This window comes from Panulirus ornatus, chromosome 17 (assembly GCF_036320965.1).
Source record: "Panulirus ornatus isolate Po-2019 chromosome 17, ASM3632096v1, whole genome shotgun sequence".
NCBI classification, from domain to species: domain Eukaryota; kingdom Metazoa; phylum Arthropoda; class Malacostraca; order Decapoda; family Palinuridae; genus Panulirus; species Panulirus ornatus.
This window is the reverse complement of record NC_092240.1, coordinates 1,137,955-1,151,812: the sequence shown is the minus strand read 5'-3', so window position 1 is coordinate 1,151,812 and position 13,858 is coordinate 1,137,955.

Sequence of the window (13,858 nt, the reverse complement as noted above, 5' to 3'; positions counted from 1 at the left end):
CATCAAGGATAGGAATGAATATCATCTGTGAATCTCGCCTTACAGAAGCCATACTGGTGATCAGAGAGATGACTGTGATTTTCAAGGTGTTTATGGATATGGGAGTAGAGAAGGAATTCAAAGACTCTGGAAATGTTAGATATCAAAGCAATAGGACAATAATGAAAGGGGTCAGAACCATCACCCCTCTTAGAAATGGGATGTATTAATGCATGCTTCCAAGGTGAAGGAAAAGTTTTGGTTTTTCAGCAGAAATGGAAAAGACAAGCAAGCACAGGTGCAAGTTCAGAGGCACACTCTTTTAGTACACAGGAATGTATGCTATCAGGACCATACCTTGCTTATGTCCAGAGAAAGAAATGCTTTTTGCAGAGTCCAAAAAGAGATTTTGGGAAGGGGCATAGGATTAGCAAGAGGAGCATCAGAGGGAGAAAATATGTTAGAGCCATCCACAGTGGAGTTAAGAGGAGAAACAGGAACCAAAGAGAATTTCTTTGTGGGAGAGACAGCTGTAGTACTGTCAGAGCGGAAAAGTGAAGGGAAGGTAGAGCGACAGAAGTTAAGAGATGCCCTCAGCAGAAGACCAGAAAGACTTGTCAGTGGATGATGAGAGGTCATCACACTTCTTGAATAAAGGAACACCACCTCATGGATGACATGCTTGCAGCAATTATGGAAGTGATAAAAGCTGAATGGGAGCCAGAGGAGGGAGAGTTTTTCCAATTCCTGATCCCTTGCCTGAATGACCTCAGAACAGGAATGGTGGAACCATGGACTTGATAAAGAGATCCTCCTGAAGGAAAAGAGGATAGATGCTTCCATTCCTGTAACAAGAACCATTGCTATACATTTGGCGGAGAAAGAAGTGTCGCCACGTAAGAGACAGTAATTTACTCCAGAAAAGTCAGAAAAGAAGTTACATAAGTTATTCCAGTCAGCTTTGTTGAGGTGCCAGTTTTTATGTATCTCTTCACATTTTGTGTGCTTTATATGTTTTTACTTGTACATGTTATCAAGATATAATTTCATCACATGAATGTATAAACAAATTACTTTCTTTTTACATGAATATTAACACTTATACCACAGAAATTAGATCTTTCACTCTAAAACTAGCTGGAACATTTTGTGTGTACATGTGGCATCATGCCCATTTAAAGTATATGCACTCTATTTGGCATTCTGTAGAGATATGAGATGCACGATATTTTTCAGTTTTGGTAGTAAGCACCATAATGTTTAAGGGCAACCAATGGAAGCAAACATTAGCTGGGATTTTAATTGGAGGTGGGGAAAGCCAAATCTTCATGTGACGAAGTAAGCAGACCTATAAAGATCGTCGGATGATGGTGTGAGCAAAATACTAGCTATATATAATATTCTGTATATCATTCTTTGTTTAGATGCTTAGTTGATTAATGAATGATAAAACATCTGTAAACACTACATGAGTTTCTATCGGGATATGAATCTTTCTGGCAATGGTTGTGGAAAATGTACCACATTATTTTGATTTGCTGTCATTTCAAAATACATAATTAAAAAAACACCTTAAAATACCTTTACATTAACTGGTGTTTCATCATTACAGAACAAGAACACTGGTACACAATATTTTTAAGAAAATGAGTCAACAAGTGAGGTTCATGTTACTTCTTTGCCATATGATATGCCCCATAAAGTAATCTCTCCTTTAATAATAAAATCATTTTTTTCATACATGCTCGTCATTTCCTATGTGAGCGAGGTAGCATCAAGAACACATGATAGGGAGGGCCTTAGAGGGAAAAATCCTCACCTGGGTCCTGGCTTTGTTCTTTCTTTGGGAAAGTGCTACAGAAAGGGAGGATATCAAGCCCCCCTTAGTTGCTTTCCATGGCAGACAGGGGATACGAGGGCAGCATTATTTCTACCTATTCTCAGGGATAATGAACTAAATAAACATCATAATCTTTTTATTGACTGAATAATTCATGACTTTGGCAGAGGAAAACAACTTACAATTTGTATTCTACTGCTGAGAACGTGCCATGGCTTGTAAGCACAAATACATTTCTTAGTTTTTCACGGTGGAACAGGTTGCCTTGCTTCACTTATGGTGAAAAAGTAAGTTCATCCATTTCTGTATGTGATATTAATATCTACTTTAGTCTTAGAATTTCAGAGAGTGTTTGAAACCATGATGTTCCATGCAAGGTGACCTTTAGCAGTTGAAATGTGATTCTCAACAATTTTGCTTAAGTTTTCACATTCAAAATTACACTTGGAACTGGCTGATTACCCAGCATTCTTTTCCTTTAATAGTAAATGCACCAGTACTTGAAGGTTTGGTAAGGTTCAAACTATAATCAACTTTTTGGATCTACTTCTGTTCAATTTTATATCAGAAGACTTCAGCTTTTCAATAAATACAAACAATGTAGTATTCCCACAGCATTCATCAGTCCATGCATCGAGATTTTTACATACAAGTTGGCAAAGATCTTCTTGTTTACAACTGTATTATAATCCAGCTAAAAATGATTACCAAAAGTTCCACATCAAGTGATGGTGCCAGACATAAAAAAATATAAAAAACAAACAGCCTTACGCCTTAAGTAAAATATATATATATATATATATATTAGAAGGGGAGGGAGCGGGGGGCTGGAAATCCTCCCCTCTCATTTTTTTTTTTTTAATTTTCCAAAAGAAGGAACAGAGGGGGCCGGCCAGGTGAGGATATTCCAAAAAAGGCCCAGTCCTCTGTTCTTAACGCTACCTTGCTCATGCAGGAAATGGCGAATAGTTTAAAAGAAGAAAAAATATATATATATATATATATATATATATATATATATATATATATATATATATATATATATATATATATATATATCAGGTTGGGGAAGAGCAGTGTGGTTTCAGAAGTGGTAGAGGATGTGTGGATCAGGTGTTTGCTTTGAAGAATGTATGTGAGAAATACTTAGAAAAGCAAATGGATTTGTATGTAGCATTTATGGATCTGGAGAAGGCATATGATAGAGTTGATAGAGATGCTCTGTGGAAGGTATTAAGAATATATGGTGTGGGAGGAAAGTTGTTAGAAGCAGTGAAAAGTTTTTATCGAGGATGTAAGGCATGTGTACGTGTAGGAAGAGAGGAAAGTGATTGGTTCTCAGTGAATGTAGGTTTGCGGCAGGGGTGTGTGATGTCTCCATGGTTGTTTAATTTGTTTATGGATGGGGTTGTTAGGGAGGTGAATGCAAGAGTTTTGGAAAGAGGGGCAAGTATGAAGTCTGTTGGGGATGAGAGATCTTGGGAAGTGAGTCAGTTGTTGTTCGCTGATGATACAGCGCTGGTGGCTGATTCATGTGAGAAACTGCAGAAGCTGGTGACTGAGTTTGGAAAAGTGTGTGGAAGAAGAAAGTTAAGAGTAAATGTGAATAAGAGCAAGGTTATTAGGTACAGTAGGGTTGAGGGTCAAGTCAATTGGGAGGTGAGTTTGAATGGAGAGAAACTGGAGGAAGTGAAGTGTTTTAGATATCTGGGAGTGGATCTGGCAGCGGATGGAACCATGGAAGCGGAAGTGAATCATAGTGTGGGGGAGGGGGCGAAAATTCTGGGAGCCTTGAAGAATGTTTGAACCTCAAGAACATTATCTCGAAAAGCAAAAATGGGTATGTTTGAAGGAATAGTGGTTCCAACAATGTTGTATGGTTGCGAGGCGTGGGCTATGGATAGAGTTGTGCGCAGGAGGGTGGATGTGCTGGAAATGACATGTTTGAGGACAATATGTGGTGTGAGGTGGTTTGATCGAGTAAGTAATGTAAGGGTGAGAGAGATGTGTGGAAATAAAAAGAGTGTGGTTGAGAGAGCAGAAGAGGGTGTTTTGAAATGGTTTGGTCACATGGAGAGAATGAGTGGGGAAAGATTGACCTAGAGGATATATGTGTCAGAGGTGGAGGGAATGAGGGAAAGTGGGAGACCAAATTGAAGGTGGAAGGCTGGAGTGAAAAAGATTTTGAGTGATCAGGGCCTGAACATGCAGGAGGGTGGAAGGTGTGTGCAAGGAATAGAGTGAATTGGAATGATGTGGTATACCGGGGTCGACGTGCTGTCAATGGATTGAACCAGAGCATGTGAAGCATCTGGGGTAAACCATGGAAAGTTGTGTGGGGCCTGGATTTGAAAAGGGAGCTGTGGTTTTGGTGCATTATACATGACAGCTAGAGACTGAGTGTGAAGGAATGTGGCCTTTGTTGTCTTTTCCTAGTGCTACCTCGCGCACGTGCAGAGGGAGGGGGGTGTCATTTCATGTGTAGCGGGGTGGCGACAGGAATGAATAAAGGTAGCAAGTATGAATTATGTATATGTGCATATATGTATATGTCTTTATATATATATATATATGTATATATTGAAATGTATAGGTACGTATATGTGCGTGTGTGGATGTGTATGTATATACATGTGTATGTGGGTGAGTTGGGCCATTCTTTCGTCTGTTTCCTGTGCTACCTCGCTAATGCGGGAGGCAGCGACAAAGTATAATGATATATATATATATATATATATATATATGGGAGCAGGGGCTGGAAATCCTCCCCTCTTGCTTTTTTTTTTTTAATTTTCCCAAAGAAGGAACAGAGATGGGGGCCAGGTGAGGATATTCCCTCACAGGCCCAGTCCTCTGTTCTTAACGCTACCTCGCTAATGCGGGAAATGTCTGATAGCATGAAAGAGAGAAATATATATGTATATATGTACATATATATATATATATATATATATATATATATATATATATATATATATATATATATATATATATTTTTTTGCTTTGTCGCTGTCTCCCGCGTTTGCGAGGTAGCGCAAGGAAACAGACGAAAGAAATGGCCCAACCCACCCCCATACACATGTATATACATACGTCCACACACGCAAATATACACACCTACACAGCTTTCCATGGTTCACCCCAGACGCTTCACATGCCCTGATTCAATCCACTGACAGCACGTCAACCCCGGTATACCACATCACTCCAATTCACTCTATTCCTTGCCCTCCTTTCACCCTCCTGCATGTTCAGGCCCCGATCACACAAAATCTTTTTCACTCCATCTTTCCACCTCCAATTTGGTCTCACACTTCTCCTCGTTCCCTCCACCTCCGACACATATATCCTCTTGGTCCATCTTTCCTCACTCATTCTCTCCATGTGACCAAACCATTTCAAAACACCCTCTTCTGCTCTCTCAACCACACTCTTTTTATTACCACACATCTCTCTTACCCTATTATTACTCACTCGATCAAACCACCTCACACCACATACTGTCCTCAAACATCTCATTTCCAGCACATCCACCCTCCTGCGCACAACTCTAGCCATAGTCCATGCCTCGCAATCATAACACATTGTTGGAACCACTATTCCTTCAAACATACCCATTTTTGCTTTCCGAGATAATGTTCTCGACTTCCACACATTCTTCAAGGCTCCCAGAATTTTCGCCCCCTCCCCCACCCTATGATTCACTTCCGCTTCCATGGTTCCATTCGCTGCCAAATCCACTCCCAGATATCTAAAACACTTCACTTCTTCCAGTTTTTCTCCATTCAAACTTACCTCCCAATTGACTTGACCCTCAACCCTACTGTACCTAATAATCTTGCTCTTATTCACATTTACTCTCAACTTTCTTCTTTCACACACTTTACCAAACTCAGTCACCAGCTTCTGCAGTTTCTCACATGAATCAGCCACCAGCGCTGTATCATCAGCGAACAACAACTGACTCACTTCCCAAGCTCTCTCATCCACAACAGACTACATACTTTCCAAAACTCTTGCATTCACCTCCCTAACAACCCCATCCATAAACAAATTAAACAACCATGGAGGCATCACACACCCCTGCTGCAAACCTACATTCATATATTTTTTTTTTTTTTTTTTTCTTTTTTTTTGTCGCTGTCTCCCGCGTTTGCGAGGTAGCGCAAGGAAACAGACGAAAGAAATGGCCCAACCCCCCCCCCCCATACACATGTATATACATACATCCACACACACAAATATACATACCTACACAGCTTTCCATGGTTTACCCCAGACGCTTCACATGCCTTGATTCAATCCACTGACAGCACGTAAACCCCGGTATACCACATCGCTCCAATTCACTCTATTCCTTGCCCTCCTTTCACCCTCCTGCATGTTCAGGCCCCGATCACACAAAATCTTTTTCACTCCATCTTTCCACCTCCAATTTGGTCTCCCTCTTCTCCTCGTTCCCTCCACCTCCGACACATATATCCTCTTGGTCAATCTTTCCTCACTCATTCTCTCCATGTGCCCAAACCACTTCAAAACACCCTCTTCTGCTCTCTCAACCACGCTCTTTTTATTTCCACACATCTCTCTTACCCTTACGTTACTCACTCGATCAAACCACCTCACACCACACATTGTCCTCAAACATCTCATTTCCAGCACATCCATCCTCCTGAGCACAACTCTATCCATAGCCCACGCCTCGCAACCATACAACATTGTTGGAACCACTATTCCTTCAAACATACCCATTTTTGCTTTCCGAGATAATGTTCTCGACTTCCACACATTTTTCAAGGCCCCCAGAATTTTCGCCCCCTCCCCCACCCTCTGATCCACTTCCGCTTCCATGGTTCCATCCGCTGCCAGATCCACTCCCAGATATCTAAAACACTTCACTTCCTCCAGTTTTTCTCCATTCAAACTCACCTCCCAATTGACTTGACCCTCAACCCTACTGTACCTAATAACCTTGCTCTTATTCACATTTACTCTTAACTTTCTTCTTCCACACACTTTACCAAACTCAGTCACCAGCTTCTGCAGTTTCTCACATGAATCAGCCACCAGCGCTGTATCATCAGCGAACAACAACTGACTCACTTCCCAAGCTCTCTCATCCCCAACAGACTTCATACTTGCCCCTCTTTCCAAAACTCTTGCATTTACCTCCCTAACAACCCCATCCATAAACAAATTAAACAACCATGGAGACATCACACACCCCTGCCGCAAACCTACATTCACTGAGAACCAATCACTTTCCTCTCTTCCTACACGTACACATGCCTTACATCCTCGATAAAAACTTTTCACTGCTTCTAACAACTTTCCTCCCACACCATATACTCTTAATACCTTCCACAGAGCATCTCTATCAACTCTATCATATGCCTTCTCCAGATCCATAAATGCTACATACAAATCCATTTGCTTTTCTAAGTATTTCTCACATACATTCTTCAAAGCAAATATACATACCAATACATCTCAATGTACACATATATATACACACACAGACATATACATATATACACATGCACACAATTCACACTGTCTGCCTTTACTTATTCCCATCGCCACCTCGCCACACATGGAATAACATCCCCCTCCCCCCTCATGTGTGCGAGGTAGCGCTAGGAAAAGACAACAAAGGCCCCATTCGTTCACACTCAGTCTCTAGCTGTCATGCAATAATGCCCGAAACCACAGCTCCCTTTCCACATCCAGGCCCCACACAACTTTCCATGGTTTACCCCAGACACTTCACATGCCCTGATTCAATCCATTGACAGCACGTCGACCCGGTATACCACATCGATCCAATTCACTCTATTCCTTGCCCGCCTTTCACCCTCCTGCATGTTCAGGCCCTGATCACTCAAAATCTTTTTCACTCCATCTTTCCACCTCCAATTTGGTCTCCCACTTCTCCTTGTTTCCTCAACCTCTGACACATATATCCTCTTGGTCAATCTTTCCTCACTTATTCTCTCCATGTGACCAAACCATTTCAAAACACCCTCTTCTGCTCTCTCAACCACACTCTTTTTATTACCACACATCTCTCTTACCCTATTATTACTCACTCGATCAAACCGCTTCACACCACATACTGTCCTCAAACATCTCATTTCCAGCACATCCACCCTCCTGCGCACAACTCTAGCCATAGTCCACGCCTCGCAATGATAACACATTGTTGGAACCACTATTCCTTCAAACATACCCATTTTTGCTTTCCGAGATAATGTTCTCGACTTCCACACATTCTTCAAGGCTCCCAGAATTTTCGCCCCCTCCCCCACCCTATGATTCACTTCCACTTCCATGGTCCCATCCGCTGCCAGATCCACTCCCAGACATCTAAAACACTTTACTTCCTCCAGTTTTTCTCCATCCAAACTTACCTCCCAATTGACTTGACCCTCAACCCTACTGTACCTAATAACCTTGCTCTTATTCACATTTACTCTCAACTTTCTTCTTTCACACACTTTACCAAACTCAGTCACCAGCTTCTGCAGTTTCTCACATGAATCAGCCACCAGCGCTGTATCATCAGCGAACATCAACTGACTCACTTCCCAAGCTCTCTCATCCACAACAGACTGCATACTTGCCCCTCTTTCCAAAACTCTTGCATTCACCTCCCTAACAACCCCATCCATAAACAAATTAAACAACCATGGAGACATCACTCACCCCTGCCGCAAACCTACATTCACTGAGAACCATTCACTTTCCTCTCTTCCTACACGTACACATGCCTTACATCCTCGATAAAAACTTTTCACTGCCTCTAACAACTTGCCTCCCACACCATATATATATATATATATATATGTTCAATAACATGTTCAATATATATATATGTTCAATATCCCTGGGGATAGGGGAGAAAGAATACTTCCCACGTATTCCCTGCGTGTCGTAGAACGCGACTAAAAGGGGAGGGAGCGGGGGGCTGGAAATCCTCCCCTCTCATTTTTTTTGATTTTCCAAAAGAAGGAACAGAGAACGAGGCCAGGTGAGGATATTCCCTCAGAGGCCCAGTCCGTCTGTTCTTAACGCTACCTTGCTAACGCGGGAAATGGCGAATAGTATGAAAAAAAAAAAAAAAGAATGTTCAATAATTTGCAAAAACATAATTAATATACTATACAGTGAAGTTCTGAATGCTTTATAGACAAGAAGACTCTCTTGGACAAAGGGTTAAGTCACAATTGTTCTAGATAACCTGATCTCCACTGTATAGTTAACAACAATGTATCATTACACTTGCCAGAATATACATTTTGAAACAGTATGACATTTGCTCTTGGTCTTGTCATGTATTGATATGTCTGCTTAACTTATCTGGCAATGACCCAACAAAGATATCAGATACATCCAGAGGGATGAAGGAGACTCCAGATACTTCTATATTCCCATTGTCTATGATCTGTTACATTGAAAACATTCTTGAACTTGTTTGTAAAATATAAATAAACATCTATTAGTGTAAAATAATGAATGGATGATTAGATTAAAATGATACATATGACAATTCTATTCATCAATTAAACATTTATAAAGAATGAAAAGCAATAATTATGAGACCACATGAAATGAGAGATGCAATCAGCTCCCTCACCTACAAAGACCTAATCAATTATGAGGAGATGCAGTGGATTGGAGAGAAGAAATCCACTTCAGTAAGATAGAGTCACTGCTATGAAATGACTAGCACATTCCGTTCTCTATAAATGCTCTATTGTATGGAATCGTTGGAGCAGCAATATATAATTTTGAATCTGATTCAATTATACAAATTTAACATTGATTTGAATCTTTTGAACTTTCATAGTCATTCATGCTTCAAAATTACATAAAGAAAAACTGGCATGTAGTGGTTTCATTATTTCCTCATGAGCAAGTCAACTATGTTATGATAATCTATACATGTGTTTGTGTCTCTCTGATCAAATATTTTCTATGGCATGATTATTAGTTTCTAATGAAAACAGTCAAACTCTTTCAATTTCTTACCATCTTTCATAACTACATAATACTTGGTAGGTGGTAACTCATCACTTTGACTTTCCAAAGTTCTGTTTCTTATATATAAGGGTTTTGCAAAAAATTCTTAACTTGAGTATCAGCAATATAATGAATTACACATATTCAGGTTATTTCAATAAACATATAATTTTTAAATGTTTTGACATTTAAGTAAAAAAGAAAAAAGTGGCACGAGAAGGGATTTTACAATGTAAATGGAATACTCTAAACAATCATAAGTACTGACTAAACTGAAACACCTGGTGTAACACTATACAGGGATAACAATATTTTTATTACTTAGTGTACAAACAGAGAATTTCTAGGTTTTTTTAGCTTAACCTATTTTTCAACAACAGTAAAAAAGATACTTATATCACATAATTAATAATTTGTGGTTAATCAGAAATCACAATAAACTTGATATATGTCCAATAAGCACTGTTTAACTCAACAAGCAATTCTAATATTGAGTTGCAACCAATGTCCAAATTTCTCCATGCAATAAATTAGTTAAACTTGAACTTTAATACAACGATTGACAACATCTAGCTCGCCAATTAAAAGAGATGAAGCTCCTCCTAATTTAACATCAATTTGTTTCAGTTCGTTTCCTTCAGTCTCTTTAACTGCAAATGATCTGAAAGCATAAATAAAGAGATAAGCCCAAATGACTCAACACAGCTGAAAGAATAAAGGAATATATGAAAAAGATATACTGATTTTTAATCCTATTCACTGATATGGCTGGTGCTAAAATGGTTGTGATTACATAGAGAAAACTATATTACCATGCATACCCTTTTCTAGTAATACTATCAAAGAATCTAGCCCAGCAAATTAAAGTGAATGGATACCATTCTACATAATAGCCAATTTTGGTCTAAAAATGCATGATTACTCTTCATCCGAGATCTTCTACTTTGTCCTTTGTTCTGAAGACTTTTCTTCTCTGAACATTTTCACAATATCTTACTTTAATAATTCATCTTACTTTTCCTTGAGGCATCACAAAAACAACAACATTCTTGCCTTTTTTGTATGTTACTCTTTGTAACATATATAAATATGTCACATGCAACTTTCAATATTTAAAGCAACTTAAAACCTGGTATTCAGCGCTCATCTCTAATTCAAAATATCACTGTGGGTCAGATAACATTGTATTTTTTATTTATTATACTTTATCGCTGTCTCCCACGTTAGCGAGGTAGCGCAAAGAAACAGACGAAAGAATGGCCCAACCCATCCACATACACATGAATATACATACATGTCCACACATGGACATATACATACCTATACATCTCAATGTATGCATATATATACATACACAGACATATACATATATACCCATGTACATAATTCATACTGTCTGCCCATATTCATTCCCGTCGCCACACCGCCACACATGAAATAACAACCCCCTCCCCCCACATGTGCGCAAGGTAGCGCTAGGAAAAGACAACAAAGGCCACATTCGTTCACACTCAGTCTCTAGCTGTCATGTATAATGCACCAAAACCATACCTCCCTTTCCACATCCAGGCCCCACAGAACTTTCCATGGTTTACCCCAGACGCTTCACATGCCCTGGATCAATCCACTGACAGCACGTCGATCCCGGTATACCACATCGTTCCAATTCACTCTATTCCTTGCACGCCTTTCACCCTCCTGCATGTTCAGGCCCCAATCACTCAAAATCTTTTTCACTCCATCTTTCCATCTCCAATTTAGTCTCCCACTTCTCGTTCCCTCCACCACAGACACATATATCCTCTCTGTCAATCTTTCCTCACTCATTCTCTCCATGTGACCAAACCATTTCAATACACTCTCTTCTGCTCTCTCAACCACACTCTTTTTATTACCACACATCACTTACCCTTTCATTACTTACTCGATCAAAGCACCTCAAACATCCCATTTCCAACACATCCACCCTCCTCTGCACAGCCCTATCTATAGCCCATGCCTCACAACCATATAACATTGTCGGAACCACTATCCCTTCAAACATACGTATTTTTGCTTTCCGAGATAATGTTCTCGCCTTCCACACATTCTTCAACGCTCCCAGAACCTTCGCCCCCTCCCCCCACCCTATGACTCACTTCCTCTTCCACAGTTCCATCCGCTGCCAAATCCACTCCCAGATATCTAAAACACTTCACTTCCTCCATTTTTCTCCATTCAAACTTACCTCCCAATTGACTTGTCCCTCAACCCCACTGTCCCTAATAACCTTGCTCTTATTCACATTTACTCTCAGCTTCCTTGTTTCACACATTTTACCAAACTCAGTCACAGCTCTGCCAGTTTCTCACCCGAATTCAGGGCCACCAGCACTGTATCATCAGCGAACAACATTCTGATTCACTTCCCAAGCTCTCTCATCCAAACAGACTGCATACTTACCCCTCTCTCAAAAAATCTTGCATTCACCTCCCTAACACAATCCAAAAAAACAAATTAAACAACCATCGAGACTCACGGCACCCCTTGCCGCACAAACCGACATTCATTGAGAACCAATCACTTTCCTCTCTTTTCCCACTCGCACACATACTTTACTATCCTCGATTAAAAATATCAAGGATTAGGAATGAATATCATCGGTGACTCTCGCCTACAGAAGCCATACTGGTGATCAGAGAGATATGACTGTGATTTTCAAGGTGTTTATGGATAGGGAGTAGAGAAGAATTCAAAGGACTCTGGAATGTTAGTCTCAAAGCAATAGGACAATAGATGAAAGGGGTCAGAACCATCACCCCTCTTAGACAGGGATGTATTAATGCATGCTTCCAAGGTGAAGGAAAAGTTTTGGTTTTTCCGCAGAAATGGAAAAGAACAAGCAGAGCACAGGTGCAAGTTCAGAGGCACACCGCTCTTTTAGTCACAGGAATGTAGCTATCCAGGCCATACCATGCTTATTCCAGAGAAAGAAATGTTTTTTGCAGAGTCCAAAACGAAAGAGATTTGGGAAGGGGGATAGGATTCGCAGAGGAGCTCAGAGGGGAAAATTATGTTAGAGCCATCCACAGTGGAGTTAAGAGAGAAAACAGGAACCAAAGCGAATTTCTTTGTGGGAGAGGGACAGCTGTCGTCCTGTCAGAGCGGAAACGTGAGGAAGGTTAGAGCGACAGACGTAAGCGATTGCCCTCGCAGAAGACCTGAAAGACTTGTCAGTGTATGCTGAGAGGTCATCACACTTCTTGGAATAAAGGAACACCACCTCATGGATGACATTGCTTGCCAGCAATTATGGAAGTGATAAGCTTGATGGGAGCCAGGGAGGGGAGATTTTTTTCCAATTCCTGATCCCTGCCTGAATGACCTCAGAACAGGAAGTGGTGGAACCATGGACTTGAAAAAAGAGATCCTCCTGAAGGAAAAAGAGGATAGATTGCTTCCATTCTGTAACAAGAAACCATTGCTATACATTTGGCGGAGAAAGAAGTGTGCCACGTAAGAGACAGTAATTTACTCCAGAAAAGTCAAAAAGAAGTTACCATAAGTTATTCCAGTCAGCTTTGTTGAGGTGCCAGTTTTTATGTTATCTCTTCCATTTTGTGTGCTTTCGATGTTTTTACTTGTACATGTTATCAAGATATAATTTCATCACATGAATGTATAAACAAATTACTTTCTTTTTACATGAATATTAACACTTTGTATAACACAGAAATTAGGATCTTTCACTCTAAAACTGCTGGAACATTTGGTGTGTTAACATGTGGATCATGCCCATTAAAGTTATGCACTCTATTTGGCATTCTGTAGGAGGAGCTATGAGATGCACGATATTTTTCAGTTTTGGTAGTAGCACCATAATGTTTAAGGGCAACCAATGGAAGCAAACTTAGCTGGGTTTTAATTGGAGGTGGGGAAAGCCAATTTTCATGTGACAAAGTAAGCCGACCTCATAACGATCGTCGGTGATGGTTGTGAGCAAAATACTAGCTCTATATAATTAATCTGGTATATATT